Below are 7900 nucleotides of genomic sequence, written 5' to 3' on the forward strand. Positions count from 1 at the left end.
GTCACATCTTGAGATACTGGAGGTTCAGATCAGATCAGATCAGATCAGTCGCTCAGTCATGTCCGACTCTTTGCGACCCCATGAATCACAGCACGCCAGGCCTCCCTGTCCATCACCAACTCCCAGAGTTCACTGAGACTCATGTCCATTGAGTCAGTGATGCCATCCAGCCATCTCATTTTCTGTTGTCCCCTTCTCCTCCTGCCCCTAATCCCTCCCACCATCAGAGTTCTTTCCAATGAGTCAACTCTTCGCATGAAGTGGCCAAAGTACTGGAGTTTCAGCTTTAGCATCATTCCCTCCAAAGAAATCCCAGGGCTGATCTCCTTCAGAATGGACTGGTTGGATCTCCTTTCAGTCCAAGGGTCTCTCAAGAGGCTTCTCCAACATCACAGTTCAAAAGCATCAATTCTTCGGTGCTCAGCCTTCTTCACAGTCCAACTCTCACATCCATCCATACATGCCTTTGTTGGCAAAGTAATGTCTCTGCTTTTGAATATGCTATCTAGGTTGGTCATAACTTTCCTTCCAAGGAGTAAGCGTCTTTTAATTTCATGGCTGCAGTCACCATCTGCAGTGATTTTGGAGCCCAGAAAAATAAAGTCTGACACTGTTTCCACTGTTTCCCCATCTATTTCCCACGAAGTGATGGGACCGGATGCCATAATCTTCGCTTTCTGAATGTTGAGCTTTAAGCCACTTTTCCACTCTCCACTTTCACTTTCATCAAGAGGCTTTTTAGTTCCTCTTCACTTTCTGCCATAAGGGTGGTATCATCTGCATATCTGAGGTTATTGATATTTCTCCCGGCAATCTTGATTCCAGCTTGTGTTTCTTCCAGTCCAGCGTTTCTCATGATGTACTCTGCATATAAGTTAAATAAACAGGGTGACAATATACAGCCTTGACGTACTCCTTTTCCTATTTGGAACCAGTCTGTTGCTCCATGTCCAGTTCTAACTGTTGCTTCCTGACCTGCATACAAATTTCTCAAGAGGCAGATCAGGTGGTCTGGTATTCCCATCTCTTTCAGAATTTTCCACAGTTTATTGTGATCCACACAGTCAAAGGCTTTGGCATAGTCAATAAAGCAGAAATAGATGTTTTTCTGGAACTCACTTGATTTTCCCATGATCCAGCAGATGTTGGCAATTTGATCTCTGGTTCCTCTGCCTTTTCTGAAACCAGCTTGAACATCAGGAAGTTCATGGTTCGCATATTGCTGAAGCCTGCTTGGAGAATTTTGAGCATTACTTTACTAGCGTGTGAGATGAGTGCAGTTGTGCGGTAGTTTGAGCATTCTTTGGCATTGCCTTTCTTTGGGATTGGAATGAAAACTGACCTTTTCCAGTCCTGTGGCCACTGCTGAGTTTTCCAAATTTGCTGGCATATTGAGTGTAGCACTTCCACAGCATCATCTTTCAGGATTTGGAATAGCTCAACTGGAATTCCATCACCTCCACTAGCTTTGTTCGTAGTGATGCTTTCTAAGGCCCACTTGACTTTACATTCCAGGATGTCTGGCTCTAGGTCAGTGATCACACCATCGTGATTATCTGGGTTGTGAAGATATTTTTTGTACAGTTATTTTGTGTATTCTTGCCACCTCTTCTTAATATCTTCTGCTTCTGTTAGGTCCATACCATTTCTGTCCTTTATCGAGCCCATCTTGCATGAAATGTTCCCTTGGTATCTCTGATTTTCTTGAAGAGATCTCTAGTCTTTCCCATTCTGTTGTTTTCCTCTATTTCTTTGCATTGATCACTGAAGAAGGCTTTCTTATCTCTTCTTGTTATTCTTTGGAAATCTTCATTCAGATGTTTATATCTTTCCTTTTCTCCTTTGCTTTTCACTTCTCTTCTTTTCACAGCTATTTGTAAGGCCTCCCAGACAGCCATTTTGCTTTTTTGCATTTCTTTTCCATGGGGATGGTCTTGATCCCTGCCTCCTGTACAATGTCACAAACCTCTGTCCATAGTTCATCAGGCACTCTACCTATCAGATCTAGGCCCTTAAATCTATTTCTCACTTCCACTGTATAATCATAAGGGATTTGATTTAGGTCATACCTGAATGGTCTAGTGGTTTTCCCTACTTTCTTCAATTTAAGTCTGAATTTGGCAATAAGGAGTTCATGGTCTGAGCCACAGTCAGCTCCTGGTCTTGTTTTTGCTGACTGTATAGAGCTTCACCATCTTTGGCTGCTAAGAATATAATCAATCTGATTTCGGTGTTGACCATCTGGTGATGTCTATGTATAGAGTCTTCTCTTGTGTTGTTGGAAGAGGGTGTTTGTTCTGACCAGTGCATTTTCTTGGCAAAACTCTATTAGTCTTTGCCCTGCTTCATTCCGTATCCCAAGGCCAAATTTGCCTGTTACTCCAGGTGTTTCTTGACTTCCTACTTTTGCGTTCCAGTCCCCTATAATGCAAAGGACATCTCTTTTGGGTGTTAGTTCTAAAAGGTCTCGTAGATCTTCATAGAACCGTTCAACTTCAGCTTCTTCAGCGTTACTTCAGTTACTTCAGCATAGACTTGGATTACTGTGATATTGAATGGTTTGCCTTGGAAACAAACAGAGATCATTCTGTCATTTTTGAGATTGCATCCAAGTACGGCATTTTGGACTCTTTTGTTGACCATGATGGCTACTCCATTTCTTCTGAGGGATTCCTGCCTGCAGTAGTAGATATAATGGTCATCTGAGTTAAATTCACCCATTCCAGTCCATTTCAGCTTGCTGATTCCTAGAATGTCGACATTCACCCTTGCCATCTCTTGTTTGACCACTTCCAGTTTGCCTTGATTCATGGACCTGATATACCAGGTTCCTATGCAATATTGCTCTTTACAGCATCAGACCTTGCTTCTATCACCAGTCACATCCACAGCTGGGTATTGTTTTTGCTTTGGCTCCATCCCTTCATTCTTTCTGGAGCTATTTCTCCACTGATCTCCAGTAGCATATTGGGCACCTACTGACCTGGGGAGTTTCTCTTTCAGTATCCTATCAATTTGCCTTTTCATACTCTTCATGGGGTTCTCAAGGCAAGAATACTGAAGTGGTTTGCCATTCCCTTCTCCAGTGGACCACATTCTGTCAGATCTCTCCACCATGACCCACCCGTCTTGGGTTGCTCCACGCGCATGGCTTAGTTTCATTGAGTTAGACAAGTCTGTGGTCCTAGTGTGATTAAATTGACTAGTTTTCTGTGAGTATGATTTCAGTGTGTTTGCCCTCCAGTGCCCTCTTGCAACACCTACCGTCTTACTTGGGTTTCTCTTACCTTGGGCGTGGGGTATCTCTTCACGGCTGCTCAAATATGAATTTGAGGAGAGGGGATATAGCCTGTAACATAAATATAGTATAAACACAGAGAGAATGAGGCCACATTATAGCCTATATATTTCAAAACAAATAGTAAGAATAGCATTGTAAATACTGCATAGTAAACATATGTCAATAATAATTTAGTAGTTTTTATTGATTTATGACCTTAAAATTCCTTAAGAATAGCAATTTGCTTGTTTGTCACAGCTGTAAAAGCCAGTTGCACAGGAGATTGGTTCTGTACTCCCACAGAATCCAACCATCCTTATGTGTTTATTGCTAGGAGCTGAGAATCAAAATAGAAAGAATGTATAGAACATAGGGACTTAATGTCTAATTGAAGCAGCTGTGTGGATGTTTAAGAGAGAAAGAATAATAAACAACAATACAAGTTTGCATGTTCTAAATTCCAAATGGGAAATTAGCTGTCTTCCTGGTTCTGGGGTCATACCAGACAGCTCTGTATTGATTTCTAAAGGATTCCAAGAGAAAACTAACACTATTTAAATATGCAGATAATTAGTGGAATAGAATTTCAACAGAAGGAATAATAGCCATACAACTTTGAAGGCTTCTGATTTCAAATTACTTGCTCTTCCTTTATTTCTCAATGAGGAAGAAATAAAATGTTTAAAAATGTCCTCAATTATTTAAAAGTTCCATTATTTGGAGTCCATTCAACTGAGGTTTGGCAATAATAGGGAATGATAATTAAAGGATTTTTTTTAATACTTAGTTGATGTGAATTCAGCATATACAGTTTTATGACCTAAGAGAAAGTAGGGCTGAGTTATTTTGACTACCTGAATTGCCCTTAATGTATTTTTACTTGCATGAAGATTTGGCCAAAATCAATTCCATATTTCACTGTCAAATGTGGGAGGGAGAATGGGGAACAACTTTTGTTATGTTCTACATGTGCAATTATTAACATAAGTTATCTGATGGAGTAGATTAAAAAACACAAAAATCTATTACTATGGTCAAAATACTAAAGTGTTTGATTTTGTGGGTAGAACTTAGCACTAGAGTTGGTTTTATTTCCTGCTAGCATTTTTGTATAGTGAGTGAAGATAATGTATTAGTTTTAATCATATAGAGTCTGTCAAAAGAAGAGTTTAGGGAAGTACTGGTTAGATGCCCAAGTTCTGGAATCACAGTGCCTAGACACGAAGCCCCTAACTTACAGCTTGCATGTTCTTGGCCAAACTGCTCTTTTTCCCTAATGCCTTAGTTTTATCATCTATAAATGGAGATAATAAGGGGATCTGCATTATAAAAAAAAGCCATGAGGATTTAGTTAAAGAACATAGGAGGAAAATGCTTAGCACAAAGTCAACAATAAATGTTAACTATTACTGGTAGCCAATAACTTAGAATATAGCTACCATTTTGCTTTCTAAGCAATGATTTTCAACCTCATCAGCACAAGAATCATCTGAGAATTTTTTAAATTCTAATACTTGGCCTTACCTCTAGAGATTTTGATTAAGTTGGCTTTGCGTGACGCCCAGACTTCCCTGAGTTTTAAAAATCCCCCAGGTAATTCCAACATGTAGTCAAAGTAGAAAGTATTTGATCCAAAGAACCCACACAGATGTGTACCAGCAGACAGCCTTGTCAATGTCCCACCCAGTCTTAGAGTATCTTTCTCCAAACTGTCTTCTGCATAACACTGGTCGACAAAGATGCTCCCTGAAGTAAAATAAAATAAAAAAGTAACTTGAAAGGGATGGATGCTGAGTCAACTAAACTTGATGATACACAAAACCCCTGAAGATTCAAAGTTCACCTAGCATCTTAAAAGATCTGAGAATCTCTGCTGTATGTAGACGTGTTTATTGCTAATGAACGCAGATTTTCTCCAAATTTTTCTTTTTTTTTTAAATTTTATTTTATTTTTAAACTTTACAATATTGTATTAGTTTTGCCCAACATCTAAATGAATCCACCACAGGCACACCCATGCTCCCCATCCTGAACCCTAAGGAAGCACTTTCTTGAGGAATGTTTAACTTTCTGCTCTTACAACATAGTAGCAAATGTCACCAATTATTAGGCCTATTTGCTACACTATCAATTAACTAAGAACTGTGCAATGATATATGTTTAACATCTACTAACTAGGCCCTGAGTTAGGTACTAGGAATTGAAAGCTAAAAGGCTTTAAACAGGGTTTAGCCACTAGAATCATCCATGGAGTATTTTTTTCTTTTTTTTTAAATACAGGTATCTGAACCTCACACCAGATACACTAGTCTATGAGAATGGACCTGCCAAGATGTAGTCTTTAACGTTTTACTAAGATTCTGGTAATGAACTTGAGTTTGGAAACCACTATTCCATAACTGAGTATTTCATATTAAGCCAACTTTGTTTTATTTTTTGCAACTATCAACCAAAAACAAAAAAAACAACAACAACAAAAAACAAAGTTCAAAAGAGAAATATCCATAGAAAAAGAAAAGAAATGAAAGAGGGTAAATGAAAAGGAAATAAATAGGACAGCACTGTGGAGCTGCAACACAGCTGAGTGATATGCATGCATGCCACATCCATGCTGCTGCATCCATTGACCAGAGAGGGAGCAGGAAAAGAGGTACACTCTGGATCCCCCATGGACTGAGGAAGGACAGATCTCTGTCCCTTATCTGAGAGTAATGACAAACACTTCCTGTACCTTAGCTGAAGACACAGAGAGGAGTGCAAAAGGAGGGAACTATGTAGGAGGAGTAAGGTGATTATAAATCTGGTAACTGAAGAGTTTAGGACAAAGGACTTCAAATTTGTTCTGAGGGCAAAGGAGTTAGGAATCATCCTGCTCTTTGAAGAGTAATATGAAATCTTGACATGGGTTCAGAATATAGATATACATATTTTCTAAGTCAACTATTAACATTTCCTGGGAGAAGCAGATGATAGGGTGCAAGGTAAATACAAATGAAAGGATTTCTGAAAATGTGATTGTGTTTCCTTGAATACAACTCGGTTAACGGTGGGACCCTAAACAATTACATGTGGAATCTATTTTTAAAACAGCCAAACTAAGAGAAACAGAGACTGGAATGGTAGTTGCCAGGGTCTGGTAGTTCCAGGAAATGAGAAGATGGTGGTCCAAGGTCACAAACTTTCACTTATACGATGAGTGATTTCTGGAGATGCAATGTACAGCTTGGTGATTATAGTTAACAATGATGAATTATATACTTGAAAGTTTCTAAGACAGTAGATCTTAAATGTTCCCACCATACAAAAAAGTAGTTCTGTCAGGTGATGGATGTGTTAACTAACCAAGTTGGGGTTGTCATTTTACAATATATATGTGCACTAAGTCATAATGTCATATACCTCAAACTTATACAACGTTATATATCAAGTATTTCTCAATAAAGCAAGAAAAAATGGTGGATTCTTATTGGATCCTAGCTCTTATGTCTTGGATGTTCCTTAAAGAGTTTGACTTTTCAGTGATATGCTTAAATACATCTCAGATTAAAACATTACCATCTAGGCTTGAGTCAGAGAAATCATCCACCTTACTGCTAGAATTCTGTGGGGGAAAACGTGCCCATTGTCCAAACGTTAAATGTTATGCGTCTAAGAATCCAACTTCAACATTAGAGAGACATGGTGACACAACACAGATGTTGAAATTTCTGTTCTGGAGGAAGAATGCTTGGATATTTTAGGAAGAAAGAATGGCTCTTTTAGGAAGAAAATCAGATTTTTATGACATCATGTACAACTTTCAAAATTTGCTCATGAAGTTGTGAGATGAAAATTAATTTTAAACTCAATATCTATAGGCATATAGTTTTGATGGAAAGAAGACACACTATCAGAGCTACTCACACTGGTGCAGGGATGCTGCTCAACTCTTCTGCAGAAGTGAAAGGCCCGGAACATGGCTGCCATCTTGTGGTCTGCACCTAAGTAGACTTTGGAACGACTCACAGTGGCTATTTCCTGCCAGAAACAAAGAATTTCAGGCAACACTGGGCCTGGGATAGGAGCAGAGACTTAAAGTATTAGCTACTCTTGGAATTCAGATGCTGCAAAAGCGTTGGCTTCTCAATGCTGAGAAATGGCAGAGGTTGAATAAGGATACATTGGGAGGATTCTCTGATGTAAAGGGATCTTGACTTGATCTCTTTGTTAGACATTACCTAGAATAAATACACAGCAGAGTGCATAGGGGCTGGGATCTATAGCTGAAAATCAGTAAGAAGGTTGGAAGTGCTCCAGCTCTGTGTTTACTATAAGCCTTTCATCAGCAGACAGAACACGACTTGAAGGACTGGTCTTGTTCTACTTCAAAACTGAAGAAGAAGAAACAAATTCTAGTTAAGATTTATTAAGCAACTTTGGATTTGGATTTCTTTGTAACCCCAAAAGATCTCTCTGATTTTCTCTGTGACTATCTTGGCCATACAGCAAAAACAAGTTTGAGTGATGGAGCTTGGAGTCGAGATGTTGGGAAGAATTTGGCATGGGAAGGGTTTTCTAGTCACTGGTAGCTTAGGAGAAGCTCAAATAAAACTTCCAACAACCCTACGAAGCCCAGTTTTG

General features: G+C 39.1%; 1 long non-coding RNA gene across 1 annotated transcript in view; it reads right to left on the reverse strand.

The window, feature by feature from the left end:
• Positions 1-7294, reverse strand: part of LOC133246797 (uncharacterized) — a 28279-nt gene extending 20985 nt beyond the window's left edge. The window contains exons 1-3 of the long non-coding RNA XR_009736179.1: positions 7184-7294; positions 4805-5026; positions 3288-3349 (exon numbers count right to left, since the gene is read on the reverse strand). This is a non-coding gene — a long non-coding RNA (uncharacterized LOC133246797). The remainder of the gene's footprint in view (positions 1-3287; positions 3350-4804; positions 5027-7183) is intronic.
• Positions 7295-7900: the final 606 nt, after the last annotated feature.

The sequence above is a fragment of the Bos javanicus genome, chromosome 4, assembly GCF_032452875.1.
Source record: "Bos javanicus breed banteng chromosome 4, ARS-OSU_banteng_1.0, whole genome shotgun sequence".
NCBI lineage: Eukaryota > Metazoa > Chordata > Mammalia > Artiodactyla > Bovidae > Bos > Bos javanicus.